The 19316-nt window shown below is 43.4% G+C and overlaps 1 protein-coding gene and 1 long non-coding RNA gene across 6 annotated transcripts in view; one reads left to right on the forward strand and one right to left on the reverse strand.

Moving 5' to 3' along the window:
• Nucleotides 1-19316, forward strand: part of NDRG1 (N-myc downstream regulated 1) — a 142586-nt gene that overhangs the window by 52455 nt on the left and 70815 nt on the right. The window lies entirely within an intron of this gene.
• Nucleotides 1-19316, reverse strand: part of LOC112545873 (uncharacterized) — a 43879-nt gene that overhangs the window by 16348 nt on the left and 8215 nt on the right. For 3 of the 4 annotated variants that reach the window (XR_012901206.1, XR_012901205.1, XR_003089439.2), the window contains 2 exons: nucleotides 18723-18818; nucleotides 14015-14191 (listed from right to left, as the gene is read on the reverse strand). This is a non-coding gene — a long non-coding RNA (uncharacterized LOC112545873). Of the gene's footprint in view, nucleotides 1-12913; nucleotides 13021-14014; nucleotides 14192-18722; nucleotides 18819-19316 lie in introns of all 4 variants that reach the window. The other variant, XR_012901204.1, reaches the window with a different exon arrangement.

Genomic DNA, 19316 nt, shown 5'->3' on the forward strand with positions numbered 1-19316 from the left:
AGCTTCTTTCTTTACCTAGCAAACTCGTGACTTTATTTTGAATCCACAACGTTGCCTCTGCATGCCACTGCCTCAGCTCCACCTCTCCCGAAATCCTCCATCTTCCCACCCTCCATACTAGGATTCCCTCAGCTGCATCACTGCACTCTCCACTAGACTGTTTTCCAGACTCCAGTGTTTGCACGATGCTTCCAGATGCCTCTCACATAGACACAGCCCAAAGACCCCAGTCCTTGAACAACTCCAATGGACAAAATTCAAACCTCTTTTTGTTTTAAGTCCCCCCCATAGATGTGTTCCAGATTACTCCATGGATCCTCTCTTTCTCTCCTCCCAGTCCCACTTCCTCTGCTAAGCTCAAACCTGCCTCCTTTATCTCCCCATGTAGATGCACCACCGTAAGTGTCGGAACCTCCTTTGCAACTCTGTCATCTGGAACAGCGGTTCCCAACCACCAGTCCACAAACTGGCACCAAGCCGTGAACCACTGGCTGCCGGGCCATGGTGGCTGCTGGAGCTAAAGCTGGCTGCTATGCGGCGGCTCTGGGGGCTGGGATACATATTTGGTGGACCGGTAACATTATATTCTCATATTAGCATATTCCGTGTTTGCATAATTAATATGCAATTATGCAAATAAAATGTTACCGGTCCGTCAGAAGTTTATGAATGGGTTTGCCAAAAAAAGGTTGGGAACCACTAATCTGGGAGAACCCTTTCTCCACTTCCTTGATCCTCAGTTTTCAGGGAGCCATCATTCCCTCCTTGCGTAATTGTCCTTGATTTTTCAGCCAGTAAATCTTGTTCTTGTACTGTGGAACTACAGTGCTTAATACTATACAGTGTTTTGCGGTATTATTCCCAATTTATACTGCAGGAATAACTTCACTGAAGTCAAGAGAGTTGCTCCAATCTGATGCAAAATCAGTGTGAGAAAAGAAACCGTCCTGTAGTTTATACTACAAACACAAAATGAAGGTGTGTTGCATTAGGTTATTGCCATTGTGATGAATTCTGACCCATGTGTGTCATGTGATAGCCTTGTTAAATGAGCTTGAACAGTAACATTTTATTGCCAGCCTCTTATAAGCATTTAAGGAGCAAAGTGCCAACAATAAACTGCAGTCAGACACTAGAATTTTCATTACTGTTTACAAACTTTCCATATGAAAGGCATTGTCGTTGCTGAAACCTGGAGTCAAACTGGCTAATCATTTGTAAGGTTGTTTACTTTGTCCCAGGCTTATCTTGTAAGATATGAACCAGTTTCATAACCTCATCTTATAATGTATAAGTAAAATGCCAAATACTTGATCTCACTGTCATGATCATGTTAATTGATTTTAATAAAATTTATAACTGTGTAGCAAAACAGAACGATTAAGAGACAGACAGTAGTACACTCTATGGTATGTATTTCATTAAGAGGTAATACGCCAGATTCTGTTACATTGCTTTATATTTGGAGTATCTCAAAGAAATTGACCAGTTTTAGACAAAAGATTAGTTAACTTCAATGGTATTGCTCTGGATTTACACTGAATCCATATATATCCAGTGACTGTGAGAGTCGAGACTCCTGATCCTATTCTTGGCTCTGCCACTGGCTCACTAAGGCTATGTCTACACTGCACCATAGTTCGAAATAATATACGCAATTTGAGTTATGCAGATTGTGTTTCTTATTTTAATCTTATTTCAAAATAGCTTATTCCATAATTTGGCGCTAAATTTCGAAAAAAACCCACTATTCTGAAACATCCCTTACTCCTCATGGAATGAGGTTTACAGGGGCATCGGAATAATGAGACCAAAATAAAGAGCTTGCTGTTAAGATACGGGATAGCTATTTTGGGATAAACCAGTATCGCAAAATAGCATTGCAGTGTAGACGTAGCCTAAGTTATCTTGGCTAAACCACTTAACATTTCTATACTTGGGTTTACTCATCTGTAAATTGGATGAACAATACCTTTACCTAATTCACAAGATTATGATTAGTACAGCTGTCCAAAGGTGGTGACATTATTTTTGTCACTGGGCTTTCCTGATCTTAACCAACAATGCCAGTTCTTTTTAGATACACAGTCACCCAGAAAAGCCTAGGAGCAACTTCATAGGCTTGTCTTTCCCAAGGAAAAGCTTGTTACAATACGTGGCTTTAACAGTATAAACGGTGTCAAATTTGGCTCTCTGTTACACTTGTGCCACACTCCACAGATGTTACCTACTGAGATTTAGGGTTTCTGTTTGTTTATTTGTATGTTTGTTACCATATGTGTTGGGATACAAAGTTGGAGTTACAGAAGACCCTGCTACCAGAAGTGTATTAAAAGAATCAGTTGTCCAAAATCTGCTCTAAATTACACTCTGATTAAACCCATTAATGGCAATAGCATTGCAGTGAGTGGCCTCACCTAGCCAATAGCATCCATTTAAACTATTGCCAGTTTGATAAAAATGGGGAAAAGGCATAAAGGAAGGGAAATTCCCTTTGTTAAATGCTAATGATGGGTGACCTTTGGAGAATTGCCCCAAATTTCAAGGTGCCCTAGCAGCTGTGTGCTGTGTATTGGCTCTGGTGTCCGCTCCCTCACCCCACTGTGAGCTGTGCCCAGATGCTGCTCACCAGATGACAGCGGGCGATATGAGCCTGTGGACTGGAGGACTCAGAAGAAGCAGCGGAAGGCTGTGCTGCCTGCCAGCTGGAGAGAAGGGTGGAAGAGGAAACCACTACCTTTCTCGGGCCGGCGGCACAGCTGCATGCTGCTCCTCCTGAATCCCCCAGCCCACAGGCCCACGCTACTCACTGCAGCCTGCCCTTCCTGCCTGCTCCCCTGAGACTGCAGGTGAGCCTCCCTGCCCTGCAGTGTGCCTGTATCCCCAAAGGAGGCAAAGGGGAGCTCTCATCTCAGGAGGTGTTGCTGGGTTCAGGGGATTTCTGAGGCTTGCCAAGTCTGGCTGTCTGTCTCTCCCTCCCAGCTGTGGTTACTCTAGTTGCTCACCCTATGGACATGAGAAAGAGCTCTTCCATTGGCTTAACTGCTCCAGGCCCCGTGAGTGGCAATAGCTCGTCAGCAGGAGAAACTCTCCCGCCAACATAGCACTGTCCATACTGGCACTTATGTTAGTGTCACAAGGGGGTTATTCAGCCGCCGAGAGGCAAAAGCTATAGTGTAGATGCAGTGTCTGGCTTTCCCAGCACAGTGCATTGCTACTGCTCTTTGGGCAGTGGAACGGGTGCAGCTATTTAAACCATTTCGGTCCAGGTGTTATTATTTTACAATACCACTGCCAGAATTTTCCTGAGGAACAGAAGCAAGAGAAGGGATATGGGGATTTTTGAATAGCTTGCAATTCAGCTGAACCTGAATGGATGTCATGAGACAAAGAATGGTTGCCTTAGAACTTCTCCCCTGCTGAATTTCAAAGGCCTGCTGCAAACAATGGACATATTGGAGCATCTCAAAAAAGAAAAATAAATAAATTACATTTTCAAAATGGTAAGAATCGTTGAGAATCGAAAGTGTTAGGCAACTGAAATATAGGGCTGGTTCCAGCTCCCCAACACTGCAGAGAAAATGTCATTAACATTCATTTCCATTCACAGGGAGGGTAGCCTACTTCCTTTTGAAACACGGCAGAAGGACATGTCAGCTCGGACAGCAGCACAGGACTTGGAAAGGGATGCTGGGTTGCAATGTGTTTTTACACCTTGTGGTTTCCCTTCTAGAATCATTCTTTCCATTAGGATACAAAGGCCTTTGTTTGACTTTGAAAGAAAAACACAGCTTTGCAAAATGCAAGATCAGCCAGCGTTGCTCATTTTAGTACCCAAAGCAATGCACAATCCAGCCCTTTGTGAAGATTCCAAGAAGAAGAACATATGTGAGCATTTAACTGGGAAATAAAAAGAAGCCTTGTGTCAACCACCCTAGAGCAGCAATGTTTTCAGATCAATTTCCTAAGTCAGTGCAGTTGCAAGTGAGTAATTATTGATGATTAGAAGCCATGTACACAGTGTTCATATTTACAAACCCTGAATGAGTAGGACATTGAACCCAGAAGCAATCCAAGGGATATTATCAAGGAGATTAAGCCACATCTGTATCTCTTTTCAAGTGTGGATGAGTTAGAAATAAGGATGTGAAAGCATCCTTAATGGGTGATGCTTACTGGTTTTGCTTAACCAGTGGGGGTTGGAGCAACTCCCTGCCCGCCAAGGACAGGGGGCTGTTCCAGCCTCACAGAACTCACCATGCACAGGGGCAGCTCCAGCTATCTGGAGCAGCACTTGTCCATAGGGGCCTGAGCATGTTACAGGCAGGGGCTACTCTGACCAGGATGGAGCAGCCCCTGCCTGTGGTGAGAGAGCCGTTCTAGCCCAGGGATGGAGCACTGCCCCCTCCCCAAACTTCCCTTTAATTGGTTAAACATCACATTTATCCTGTTAACCAATTAAACAGGATTTTACATCCTTAGTTACGAAACCATGTTGAAAAGAAATGTTGTGCATTTTTAATAAAGTTTTTTTTTCCTTAAACATTCCCTAGCAGATGGAGAGAGGTGTTGACACAGGCAGGTGTGTAGTCAAATCAAACGCATGAAAGAGCAAAGGGGGATTGTAAACTAGTGCAGCTGATTTTTGCACTCTCCCTTGGGAATGGCTTTCTTTTATAGCAGCCCCTCACCCCATGCTAAAATGCGGTTTTGCTGCTTTGGTTGTAACAAAGAGCATTTTGGACTCTGATGACATCCTGGAACAATGCTTTTGGGGGAAGTACATGATAGGGATACAAATGAAAGCTAATTTTCCTACATGGATAAATAGATCCAGTTGCTTTCCACATTCTTTCTGGTGTCCACAGAAGGCTCTTTGTGATTGTGTCTGCTGGAATGTTAAATGAGTGAACTGGGCCACTCCCTTTCTTTCCTCTCTTCCAAGCACCAGCGCCCATGTATCCTCTCCAGCAGTTTAATTATACAATCCCAGGAGCTGCTTCTCCCTTTCAGAGGGTTACCAAGAGGCTGTTGGGGGGCAATCTCTAGGTCATTCTGATCAAATTAAGGAGCACTGCTCATTATCTGCCTTTGAAGTAACAGGGCTCTCTGTACATGGGAAAGAGATTAGATAGACTCCTAGAAAGTTTCCCATTTCACAATCGTCTTTCTTTCACAATTCTCACCACACAGTGATTGAGTCACACAACTAGGAGAACTAAGAGTTTGAAGGAGAATAACCTTTCCATTCTGCCTCTGCCCACTCAGAACTGTGTTCAGTGGTGAACTGGAGATATTTAAGACAGATTAGATAGACATTGTCAGGGATGATCTGGTGCTTGGTCCTGCCATGAGGGCAGGGAACTGGACTTGATGACCATTCAAGGTCCCCTCCAGTTTTATTATTCTATGATTCGATGATTCTATGTGGACGAAAGAACATAGGGCAGGGCATGATTAGGGAGCAGCGGCATGTGGGTTACATGCCAAAGGACAAATTCTTTCCTCTGTTACAACGAGGCAACCCTACAGACTTCAGTGAATGGGAGGGGTAACCTAAGATATTTTTAGTAAAACAAAATATATTTTGGTCTTACATTTTCCAACAACACAGAGTAAACAATGCACCCTTCTACAACACAGATGCCCTAAAAAGATTACACTACCACTTTGACTGCAGGGGCAGGAGATTTGCTTCAAATCAGGCTTGTTTGCTGAAATAAAATACTATATCAGGGTGAGGTGTTTTTCTTGCAGTTGGGAGAGTGGTGCTAGCTGATGAAATAGGCAGTCTTTCTTTCTCTAATTTTGCAACTCACCACCTTCTAGCTTCTGTTTGCATATTATGGATGTTATTTATTGGTGCTGAGTCCTCCTAATTGTGAGGTAGTATTAAGTATCCCCCCCGACACTTCATTGACCTATTTCTTATGAAGTCTAAATTCTCTCTCTCTTTGCCCTTGCATATGTGGTGTCTCTTATTTTCTCTCTCTTCCTCCTTTCTCTTTCCCTATATTATCAGTAGAGAATTCATTAGTCAATCCCCAATCTTAAAGGATCATTCCACAGTAACACCAGATGCCCAGAGCATGTTTCTTTCCAACCTTTATAAGAGGACCCCCTTTCTTGAAGAACTGATGTTTATCATATTCTGGTGTTGTCTATTTAGATGCAGAGATTTTGTGGTGATGATCATGCTAGAAATAGAAATGCCCATAAACAGGGAAGTTTAAATATATTTATCCCTGAACCATATTTCTGAGGAGCAGCATGTTTGGATGGCTACAGAAAATAAAGGTGTATTGTAGCAGTCATTCTCTTCTACAAAGCTACAATGAACAATGGGGTCTTTTAACTCAGCAGCTCCTCAGATGGTATATGCAGTACCAGTGACATGTCTGTTGATTTCAGTGACCAAAATATTTTTTCTTACTTTTTACTCCTATTAGTCATTCAGAGTCAATTCAAAAAGAGAGAGAGACCATTTCTGGCTTCTGCATCACTAACCAAACTGTTCACTAACTGCAAAGCAATTTGTGCCCAGGGTTACATCATTGCACCTCCGTTGAGCTCAACTGACGGAAGCCTCAAAACTGTTTTCTTGGCTGAGAGATATTCAGTCAGGAAGTCCCCATCCTTACGTCAGGATGTTTGATGGCTCACCATTCCCAGGAGCACAGCTGCTGTATGTGAGGAAGGGCCAGTGGAAGACGTAGCTGTGGAACGTCTAGCATCCTGCAGTTGCTGGCGAGGGACACTTCCTGTTTGAAAAGGAAGTAGCTTCTGCAGTTCTGCAGCAGTGGAGCCCAGGAAGTATGTGGAGCCAGCAATCATCGAAGCTCATTTTTCTTGGCTCGAGCTCTTTTGAGTCTAATTGAAAGTTTAATTGTTTATGCCTGAGATAGAGGAATACAGCTCATTCTGTAGCAATGACATTACTGAGAAGCCATGGTCACCCAGAGAAAAGCAGGTGAAGCTTCCCTGCTACTTTCCTTGGGGTCTACAGCAAGTGCTAGTTCCTTTCAGGGGCTCCTTAGAGCTGCTGACAGGCTGGTTCTATGTAAGGAAAAGTTCAGCTCACACCCTGGATCCTCCCAACTTGCAAGGTGGGTTATGCAAGGACCTACAGAGGTTACTTCCACCATGGGGCAGAGACAGTCTTTGTGGAGCAGCATCATGGCTGCCCTGTGGCCAAGGGAGGATTTGTCCCTACTGTGAGCCACATGAATCTGCATAGCTTCCAGTCTGGATACTCAGGTTTGGGAAGGTTGGGATGTGCTACTAAATGCAGTTTCCCAACAGGCTTTCATATCTTGAAACTGATAGCTAGCTCTAGCAAAGTGTGATGAGTTTGACACCCTAATCTCTTCCCAAGTTAAGACCCTCTGAAAGCTCTGGGGCTAGATCATAAATAGTGTTTAAAAACATGTTACCTAGCATATTTTTAAACAGTAGTGTAGATGAAGTTTCACACCTTTAAAAATATGTTACCTGGGAGTGGCCCATCATAGGCTCCCTCATCATGTTTACATGCTAGTGTTTTAAAGTGTACTTGCTCACACATTTTTAACCAACGACTATTTCCTATTTTAGACATGGCCTTGGAGTTTTACCTGGGTCTCCGAAACTCTGGCTTGAAATTTGAGCTCAAAACTCACAACAACTCTTGTCGTGCTTTTAATTTTAAGTATTAAGGAGCTTCTTGTGAGAAGAAAGTAGCCAATTATTTGCAGACCAAAACAAGCAGTTTGCATGCCATCAGAGAATACATGCTAAAGAGAAGCGTTTACATTTTATAAACAATGTTCTTATTTAATTTCTAATCAATTTGCTTCAGGGTGCTTTTGAGCTAATGAGGCATAAATAAAACATCTTACGTGTAATCTTCCAAGATATATGTGACCTCCTAAAAGCTCCAAATGTTTTGTTTCCATACCCTTGTAGGATGCTGTCAGCCTAAGGCAGCATTTAGAATAGTGATAGAGATGTAGCCGTGTTAGTCTGGGGTAGCTGAAGCAAAATGCAGGACAATGTAGCACTTTAAAGACTAACAAGATGGTTTATTAGATGATGAGCTTTCGTGGGCCAGACCCACTTCCTCATTTTTGATCTGAGGAAGTGGGTCTGGCCCACGAAAGCTCATCATCTAATAAACCATCTTGTTAGTCTTTAAAGTGCTACATTGTCCTGCATTTTGCTAAGGCAGCATTGTTTGTCATACTCACAACTTTTGCTTTGTGGTTGAAATCAATGCTTCGTAACAGATGAGGCAATATGGTTAAGAGCCTGATAAATACAGCATGCTTTTGTTGTCTTTAAAGATCCCTGATAATTTTTACAAGAATAGAGGTGTAAACCAGTGATCTGACCAATGACTACTTTTGGCTACTACTTTTGTCTGCCTCAATCTGTCTCATAGTTTTGAGAGTAAAAATGATTTTTAGGGTTATGCCACAGGGCTGAGACGACTTGGCACTTTATAGCTTCCCAGCGACCTTTGGAAAATCATGAAGGTCCAAATTTCCAGAAGCAAATAGGCATTTTTGGTGCTGCTATTTTTGGGTGTTCAACCTGAGGCATTTTAAAGGGCCTCATTTTTCAGAGAGTAGGTGATCAGCATTTATGAAAGTCTGGCCCTTTTCAAAGGTATATATAGTTGGCATCCAAAAAATGTAAAAGCTCCAATTCACCAGACACTTTCTAATATTTAAGACTTGATCCCTGTACCTTGGTTCCCTATCTGTAAAATGGGATACTAACACTTCATTTCTCTCTCTCTTTGGCTACTCTGTTTCGATAGTAAGCTGTTCAGGTTAGGGACTGTTTCTTATATGTTTGTACAGTGCATTAGCACAATGGGGTCCCACCTGCAATAGCTACTGTAATATAAATAACAATAATTATTAGTAACACTGTAATTGGTCACAGAATTCTTCTTCACCTCCTTGCCTACCTGTTGTGTGGCTGTGCTGTGTGCTATGAAAACCTGTGACATTCTATTGCCTGGTGGCTGCACGTCAGCAGTGGGTTGATTTAGGGCTGGAACTTGGAATCTGTACGCAAGCTGGGAAGCATTTTCTCACATGAACGGTATTATCCACCAATGCAACTTGCATCAGTGCTCCTCAGGATTGCATAGGGAGCAGCAAATACTCTCCTGAGTGGAAGGGTTAATGAGAAGCAAGGAGCTAAGGCACTGGTGCTAGTCTCTTCAAGAACTGCAAATGTATTCAGCTTCTGTCCAGGGACAAGTGGCAGAAGGAGGCTCTTTATTCCATCTCTCTTGCTTGCTTTACAACTGCTCCAGACGGGGCACAGCTGAGGCCATGTCTTCACTACAAACTTATGGCAATACAAGTTATAATGGCAGACAGCCACTATTGTTAGTACCTCATTTGTGTGCATGCCTACTAATTTAGCTCCTACTGGATGAAATTCAGTGCTGATTTAGGGCCCACTGTTGATATTATTTCCATTGGTTATAGCAAGAGTAAGAACTCAAATGAGTAAGAGCTGCTGCAAGATTGGACCCTTACATCCTGTGTCATCTGTCAGATTACATAGCATGTAAATCAGCACTGCAGCCTCATTCCCTTTAAAAGCTAATCAACGTCTCTCCTTTGTGTTCCCTGCTTTAGGAACAAACAAAACAATTCTCCTCCCCCCCATTTCTGAATACAGAACATATAACCAAATATTTATTTACTGGGTGTTTATATTTGGAATCCAGAAGCACAAAGCCATGTGCTTAATTAAGGGCACATGGTTGCAATCCGTGTTCATGTGGTCAGTTCTGGTAGGCTGTGGGAATAGGACTAACTGCTTTGAGCTTGCATGAAAATGCTTACAAAGCTGTAAGCTCAGCATTCACAACATATGACTTTAAAAAGCATTCCAGGGTCATCCAACAAGAGCTGACTGATCCAGACTTTTTCTTTCCTTTTGCTATTCATTCCACTTGCTATTGCTATGTAAATGTGCCCTCAGCCTTCCAGCGGAAAAGGGGCAATCAGGGCTATACATTGTTGCTGTTCTCCTGACATTAGTTAGACCACAACTGTGCCCTTTTACTAGTTGTCTTCCTTATCAGATCTGAGGAAAGACTGAATTCTGAAATGTATTTAGGTAGGTGTTCTCTATAGCTGATAGGTACTTGTTTTGCCTGATTTCAAACCCACTCAAACATTACAAATTTAAAAGTTTAATTTAAAGGCTATTAGGAGTCTGAAAGACTGGGGTAGGGGGAATAGGAGGGATATAGACTAGGGATGTAAGTGAGTAGTCGAGTACTTGACTACCTGATAAGCCTAGGTTTATTGGGTAATCAGTCAAGTACTCGACTACTCTACTTGCATTCTCCCTCCCTCCGCCCCCTAAGGACCTGGGATGAGCCAGTTGCTCTGGGGACAGCTTAGCCACTCTGGGCTGGCCCCGCTGCCCCGGGAGCCCTGCTCATGCTCAGCAGGCAAGGAAGGGGCCAAGGCTGAAGCCCAGGTAGGTGGAGTGCAGCAGCCAGGTGAGCTCGGTGCTCCTAGGCTGGGCTCGGGGAGATGTGGGCTCGACGCACTGGCCAGGCTGGTATCACATTGGAGAACTGGGCCAATGCCACCGGTGGTGCTGTGGGGCGCTCTGGGCTGGGCAGGTGGGGGCAGCACAGGGTGAGCAGCCGAGTGGGGGTCCCGCAGGTGTGGGCAGTGTTCAGGTTGCAGCCCAGCCTCCACTCTCCACCCACGCTGGTCCTGCAAGTCCCAACCGGGCTCTGCTTGCCCGGCCCACGCAATGCATGGGTGCCGCTGCCCTGTGCATCAGGCAGCCAGGGGGAGTCGCCTCCTGAAATGGCTTTCACAGTTCATTCTGCGGAGTGGGTCAAGCACTCCTTGCTGATCCAGCACTGCCTTCCCAAAGCCTGGCCAGCCCGCCCGGAAATGCCATGACCTTGGGCTTCCCCTCCCAGCTCCGGAATGTGTGCAACGGGCAGCACTTGCTGCGGTCCCCTCTGCCCCTACTCGTCAGGGCCCAAATGGGAAGACGGGAGGTGGGGTGTTAAATGAGATGTGCTGGGAAGCCACGTCCCAAATCAAACCCACTTGTGGATTGTCCCTTACTGGGCTTGCCCAGCGCATTTCACTGCCCTCGGGGATGGCCGCAGACAGGGTCTGCTGGACCCAGTGCAAGCCAGGATTGGGTCAGCCAGGCTCATGCCAAGTCCGGGAGCTACCCCCACTCTGCAATTTAAATGTGATAGCAGCCAGGCTGCCTGTGTGCTGGGCTCTTATTACATCTAAACTGCAGAGCCACAGCAGGGTTGGACGCTTCTGGGAACTAACACCTATCAACAAATCGTGTAGTCGACAGAAATTCTATCAACACGATTAGTTGATTATTCATTTCTTAACATCCCTGATATAGATAGATGTATTCTCACACTCTCTACTGGTGTAAGGGGCAGAGACCCTAGTTCAAACTCCCCCAAATTTGGACATACCATTCTGAGTCTAGACTTTGCAACTTGCCAACCCTCTCTCGCAGGGGATAAGCAACCCCCACTCTTTGCTGGCCACCGGGGAGGGCCGGGCTGCAGCAGCGCCACTCCAGGCCATTTCTCCCTTCCCAGTAGGGTTGCCTGATGGTTTAACCAAAAATATTGAACACACACACACCCCTCAAAAAAAAAAAAAACACACCACACCGGGGAAAAAATTCTGTTGAGGGGGAAAAAAAGGGGGGGGGAGACCAAAGTTGTTAAGCAAAAAAAAAACCAACATTAAAACAGCATGGCCCCTTTATGATGCATGCAGCATCAGAATAGAGAAAGAGAAAGGAAGAGCGCGAGGTTGAACACTAAGACCCAGGGAAGACATTGCTTCCCCTTGCTTCAGGTCTTTAGGCTTTTTGCCTGCAGCCATCTTGTTTTCTTGATTGAGCCAGAAGGAACCAGGTAAGCGGGGGGGCCCAGAGGCAAGGGACCCGGGGGCTGGGCCCAGTTGCTGAATGTGTGGTAGTGCTGCCAGGTGTCTGATATTTTTGCCTCCTGGCAGGGAAAAAAAACATTTTAGGTGTCTGGTATTTTTAAAAAATTTTTACCTGACAGGAGGCAAAAATACGGGACTTTCCAGGTCAATACCGGACACCTGGCATCCCTATGCCCCAGCCATGCCAGCCTGGGCCCCTTCTTCCCCCCCACACCAGCCCAAACCCCTTCTCCTCCCTCTTCCACCCCCAGCTGTGACAGCTCAGGCCCTTCTCCCTCCCCCTGCCCCTAGCCGCACCACTCCAGGCCCTTTGCCCAATCCAGCCACACCAGCCAGGCCCCTTCTCCTCCCCCCCATGCTGCACTAGCTCGGGTCCCGTTGCCTTCCCCACCCATGTCAGCCTGGGCCCCTTCGCCTAGAGGGAAGCCAATACTATACTTTTCAAACTGAAGAACCCTTCTCAAAAACTGGGCGGTATGGCAAGGGATCCTTGGTTTTGCAAAGTCAAACTCCACTCAGAAGTTTCATTCCTTATGCCATATATGATTCAGAGGTGGCAAAACGTTACGCAGAGACCAATAGTTTTTGCAACCAACTATGTAGTTTCTGGAAACCACTGCTCCCAATATAGATTGCTCAGACTGGCCTAATTTATCAGATCAAGGTGGAGCACTACATGTTGGGACATGTAGTTTCTATGACTCAGACAAATGTATTGAAAAGAAGGTGATTACAAATTGCCATGTTTTACACAAATTGAGAAAAACCCTGGGGCTTATGACAAGTTGAGTAAAGCATGACTGCTTGGAATTGTGAAACCTACTGCTCAGAAGCCAAATAAAGCTCTCAACTTTTATTATTATTTTAAAATTTCATGATTTTTAAACCAATCTAATTACTTTTGGGGCTTTGCCTTATGAATTAGTTGCGATTGGTCCTACCTTGGGCAGAGGGATGGACTTGATGACCTCTTAAGGTGTCTTCCAGCTCTATGATTCTATGATTCTAATTCTGAACACTTGCCATTTACAATACTGCATCTCATTCCCTGCATATCAATTTAGATGAGAAGGGGAGTTAAAAAAAATTTCAATATATTTAAGATGTAGCAACATAATAGGTTCAGAGGGGAGGCCGAGTAAATATGTAATAAGAAAAACTTAAAAAAAACAAATAGTCTAGTAGCACCTTAAAGACTAACAAACATATAGGTTTGGTATCTTTTATAAAACTAGCTTTGAGGGATTTTAAGCTCTGAGATGGAGGGCACACTAATGTAAGCAGGATAGGCTAAGTAGATGAAGTAAATATGAGCTCAGGTCGCAAAGTCTGGACTCAGAATGGCATGTCAAAATTTGGGAGAGTTTGAACCAGAATCTTTGCCCATTTTATCACGTGAGAGTGTGAGAATACATATAATGTTTCTTCAAAACAAACAAACAATGAATGGTCCTGTACCACCTTAGAGACTAACCAAAAAATACAGATAGTATCATGAGCTTTCGTGAGCCCAACCCACAGTGAAGTGGAAAGAGAAACGTGTCAGCTTTGGGAATATACCACTTTCCTCTTTCTAATAAAGTTCAGTATTAGATGAGAAGGGACTTTCTGTTATTCTTGACCATTATCACATGACAGATACCAAGATAACGATCAGACCTGGATCTAAAGTTTCTCATGGTTTAGGCGTGCTCTGGTCATCATGACGCATTTGTTTCAGGCTCAGATGTTTAAATCACATAGATTCCATTCTCTAGTTAGCACAACTGGCTGTGAGGCTGTTCACTTGGTAAAATGCCAAAGACTTCCTTATTAAATTGCATCTGCTACTGAGGCAAAAGAGCATATTGTGGGAGAGTGACCTTAAAGATATACACGTAAAAATAATCAGCACAGGATCTCTTCCTCTATAAATGTATCCTATTTGTGACTGTAAGACTCATGCTCCCAGACAGAATATGACCTCATCCCACTCATAAGTTTTGCTGAATTAGTAAAAAAACTGGCCAAAAGCAGTTTACAAACTGGAAATGAGTACTTACGTGCAGACGTGAGTAATGTATTAATTTCTAGCAAGCATCAGACAAACTTGTGACAGCAGCAACACAGCAGGGAAAGATGAGGGCAGAGTTGATGCAGTAGGAGGCAGTCTGATGTTATTTATTTATATTTTTAAATTGAGGTCAGTGTCCTCAATCAAAAGCTGCAATGGAGGATTTCTAGAAAGACAATTGATCTATGATGAGGGTACATGTCAACATCACCGAAGGATCCATAGACAGCAAGGGAAGGTTCTGTTGCACCATAAATCCCAGTGGATGGGGTGTATCTTTCAAGAGCAGAATTTCACTCTGATATAGTTCTAATATATTGTACAAAATGTATAGTTTAACTGTGTTCAAAATCACTACAGCAACACTATTATTAAGCACATGGAAACACCCAGAGTTACTCATGCAGTGACTAATCATATTACTGCTGCTTGAATGTAAAGCATGTGTAGGGTTTGTTTTTAATTAAATGCACAATGGTCTTACTGGAAAAAATTATTCTAAACTTTAACTTTTACTCAACTTTTGTTCCTTGTTTACAGCTGACAGTAGTACCACTTCCACGCCCACTTTTAACAATGGAATTGCAATGATTTATATGTCAAAGAAAGGAAGGATCGTCTTGTGGTTAAAGTCCGGGAGACCTGGGATCAATTTCAGGCTTTGCCCTAAATTTCCTGGGTGAGCTTGTGCCTCAGTTCCCATCTGTAACACAGAGATAATAAATCTACTCTTTCTTGGTCTGTCTGTATTTAAACTGGAAGTTCTTATGGGGGCAGGTATTGTCTTATTTAGTCTGTTTGTGCAGTTCCTGGAGCAATGAAGCTCCAGTCATGTTGATGCCTCTATCCAATACTATAATAGAACCAGGCACTACAAAGGGTGAGGGGGAGCAATGGCCAGCACCTGGGCCCTTTACATCACCACTGGAGTGCCACATGGCACACTCTGGGTGGCTCTGAAGCTGCCTAGGAGGCAGAAGGGCTGTGGCATACTCTGGACAGCCCTGAGAGCTGGCTGCCCCTCCCATTCTGCCTGAGGCCCTACCCATTCCACGACTATGGAGCTGTCATCCCTCCCCTCCCCCCAACTTGCCCAATGACCTGAAAGTCCTACATTTCTGGAATTCCTGAGCCCACCTTTAAAGCTAAGCATTATTGTTAACCAGCCTATATCTAATATAACATTATTTTCTCCAAACAGCAGCATTCTGTGGAAGACCCTCATCACAGTTTGTTAGGTGTAATTTAGATATATTTCAAGTCCACAAGGCTCTACTGCTGCATGAGGCAGAGCGGGTTAGTGGACTAAATAAAAATGTGGGCAGCAAGAACTTCTGTGTTCTCATCATAGCTCTAATGATGATGTGAAATCCAAGCTAAATCCAAGGCCACTGAAGTCATGAGAGTCTTATCCTTGACTTCAGTAAATTTTAGATCAGGCCCTTAAATTATTTGTGATTCACATTCCCCCCTTCTCCATTCCCTGAGGCATTGGAAAGATTCATTAATTAATATTTGTAAAGGGTAATTTAAATACCTGGTCCAGGTTTACCCTCAAAAGTTTAAGTTGACCCAGCTATGTCAGTAGGGTTACAGCTACACAGTGGGGGATTTTCCGAAGAATGAAAATTGCACTCTCATTTGCGTATCTTCTTCTGATTCTTTTTCCGGAAGAGGCTTTTCCGATATTTGGCCCATCTACGCTGGGCCAAATGTTGGAAAAAAACCCTCTTTTGGAAGCCCCTGTACACATCATTTTACGAGGAATAAGAGGGCTTCTGAAAGAGGGTTTTTTTCCAACATTTGGCCCCATATAGACGGGCCAAATATTGGAAAAGCCTCTTCCAGAAAAAGAATCGGAAGAAGATATGCAAATATGAGCGCAATTTGCACACCTTCGAGAAAAAAATCCCACAGAGTAGCCATACCCTAAAGGATGAAAATAATCCATGAACCCGTGAACAAGGTACTTAAGACAACCTCATTCAGAGCAGTAGAATGACAGAAGAATCCTGTCATTCAACATAGCAACCACCTTTCAGCTGATGGAAGAACATTCAGCTGCACTGTTGCATCTATACTGCTGTAGTGTTTCAAGTGTGGCTAAGCAAGCTCTGAATATTGTGACTTCTAGTTATTAAATACAATAGGCAGGCGAGAGAACATGGTTAGTCTTTTTCTCAACAAGGTATTGCGTGCAGTTTTTCTTTGGATTTAATCTCTCTCTGCATAGGTATATAGATACAGATACATAGAATCACAGAAGTTTAGCACTGGAAGGGATCTCAATTGGTCATCTAGTCCAATCACCTACACTTAAGGCAGGATTATGTAATAACTGGATCGTTCCTGCCAGGTGTGTGCCTAACCTCTTTTTAAAAACCTATATAAACTGTTACCAACTCAGTTTACTAAAACAAAGTTTATGACACCTCTAATTTACTTTAAAACACTAATGATGGGTTTGAAGCAATCCCATGGTTAGTGTTTTAGAGTAAACAGGTCTCCAGCTACTTTAGCAGTGAAACTGACAACACCATTTGCTGACTTTGTTTATATTCTAGGTTAAAAGATTTTGTGATAAATACTACCACTGCAAGGAGCAGCCACACACAGAAGTGGGGGCAGGATGGTATTGGGTGCACATTAGTTATAGGAAACAGACCGCTGGTGGGGACTGGATGGATCTGGCTGTGCAGCCACTGCATGTGCCCCTGGCTAGAACATAGCACACTACAGTATAAATACTAATTAGCTCCATAGGGATTATGGTACATTAGTTTATATGGCAAATTGCGTAATTCTCCAGTATTCTTCTGAGCTCTAGTTAGGCCTTTTGCTGTGAACTGGGGCAAAGGCAGAAATTGGCTCCTTGAAGCTTTGTAAGTGCTCCTCTGTAACATAAGTCAGGATTTGTCCCTTTGCATGGTTTAAATATTGCATCGTCATATAATAAGTAGTTCCTAGTTTGGACTAGAATTACTATTTTCTCTCGCAATCCCATCCTCCTGCCCAGAAAGACACAAAAATCATTGTGATATTTTTAATCTTAATGTGAGTAATAAATCTTGTCCTTACAATGGACAATATACTTTGGAATGTTGGTCCAGTCTAGGTTTTGATTCCTAGGGTTTCAATTTACACGGGTTTGCACTTCGTACATTATGGATACATCTCTCCATCTATTTAAAGTCTGTCTTAGATATTTCTCAAGTGCCAACCACCATGTGTAACCTAAATTTCAAATACACTGCAAGCTCAAAGTGCAACTCAAGTGAAATTACCATGTTTTGCCAAACTCAGCAAAATTTTCAGTGAGCCTGGATGGTAATAAAACCTAAACCAAACAAGTTCGAGAAGTTCAAACTGGAGCCGAGCAAAAATTTGGCAAACATTTGCAGTGAAACCAAGAGAAGTTTGTTTCACTGCAAATATAGCCAAAGCCTTGCCCAGTTCTCGTCTGACCTGCCGTTTCTTCCACTGAATTTCTACAAAAAAAAAAGGTCCATCTGAAGAATTGGGATGTGCCCACGAAAACTCATGCTACTATCTACATTTTTTGTTAGTCTCTAAGGGGCTGCAGGACCATTCATTGTTTTTTAAGATTTTTCAGTTATAGACTAACATGGCCACTCCTCTGAGACTTTTTAATCTCTACAATCTGCAGGATCCTTCTCCAGAAACCACTCAAACACAACAGGCTAAAGAACTCAAGTTCTGCATAAAGATGGGCTGAGCCACAAAGTCAGATTTCCCCCAAATGTGGGTGTTTCTGAGGTTTAGTTTCAGGCTCATCTCTATGAGGGATTCATCTCTATGGGTGCAGGGATTAACTCAAAATAAGCTATGCAAATTGAGCTACACAAGACTTATTTTGAAATAGAGCACTTTTCCTTCGACTTCCCTTATTCCTTGTACAATGAGGGTTACAGGAGTCGAAGTAAGAAGTTCTCCAGTTTGATAGTATCTTGACACTATTTTGAAATAACTGCCTGCTATGTAGACGTGGACTAAGTTATTTCGGAATAGTGCTAGTTATTTTGAAATCGTGTTGTAGTGTAGACGTACAGTATGAAGGACTAATCCCTTGGGAAAATAGTCCTACCTTCCTTTTCCTTCCAGTGTTCTTCTTTGTATTTCATTGTTTTAAAAAACTGATGAGTTATCTAGTAAGGATGTTAAAAAGGGGTTAATTAGGTAACTGTGTAACTACTGAAAATCTTAGCGGTTATACATGCTGTGGGCTCTGCAGAATAAAGCCAGCTCCCAGCTGCTTGCCCCACTGGAACAGTCTGTACAGTGGGCTCTGCGGTACAAAGCTCCTCCTTTTAAGATGGCTGCCAGCACAAAACAGCTCCCACCTGCTGCCCTGCTCCCAGGGAACTGGCTGCTGCCTCTGTATCAGTTCCTGGCCCTGCCCCTGACTTCTGGCTTCACTCCTGACTCCTGGCCCCACTCCCAAGGTTCTGACTGCCACCCTACCTTGCAGACTCTGATACAGAGCCAGCAGTGCAGAATGGCAGCCAGCTCCCAGTGAGTAGGGCCAGGAGCCAGCATTTAACCGTTACGGTAACCGATAAGCTCATGTTCATTAGTTAACTGTTTAAACGGTTATACTATGACATCCCTACTATACAAATGTTCTGGCATCATCATAACAAATGTAGCAAGATACAGTGGGCAGTGCATTGGCTCACCTCTTATTTTTGAAGGTTTGGGTTCAACATAGGCTCAAGTTCCATAAGTGAATGGATTCTGGTGGCTTCATCAGCTTCCGGGTCTCAAACTATACACTGAGTACAAAGATGGTGGAATTACTATGTACAATGGAAAAGACCATGGAATCATGAACTAAGCAAGCATGTCCATATTTTAATGTCAGCTTTGTTGTTTTTGGCTAGTGGGGGTGGGGGCAAATGATGTGATGAGGATATGACCTTTGCATCAGATAATAGCATCATTAGAAGTACTTTTTACAAACAGTAACTAATTAATCTTTACAACAGCTTTATACCAAAGATAAGTATTGTAATGAACCTTCATCCACCTAGCCTTAATAATTGTCTTTATGTGTACAAGATGGTTACCTGGAACAGTTCAGTGGAAGTGGAGATATAATTCTAGTGTTTTTACAAGCAAACCCACATTCTATCTAAGGTACTGGAGAGCTGGTAGCAGCATGAAGACTATGGCCTTGTTTACATTCATGGTGACAGGCTATGTGTAGCTGCACCACAGTGAAAAGATCTGACAGGTGGAAAACAGAGAGGAAAGGCTTCAGTAGAGGGGAG

The sequence above is a fragment of the Pelodiscus sinensis genome, chromosome 2 (genome assembly GCF_049634645.1).
Source record: "Pelodiscus sinensis isolate JC-2024 chromosome 2, ASM4963464v1, whole genome shotgun sequence".
Taxonomy (NCBI): Eukaryota; Metazoa; Chordata; order Testudines; family Trionychidae; genus Pelodiscus; species Pelodiscus sinensis.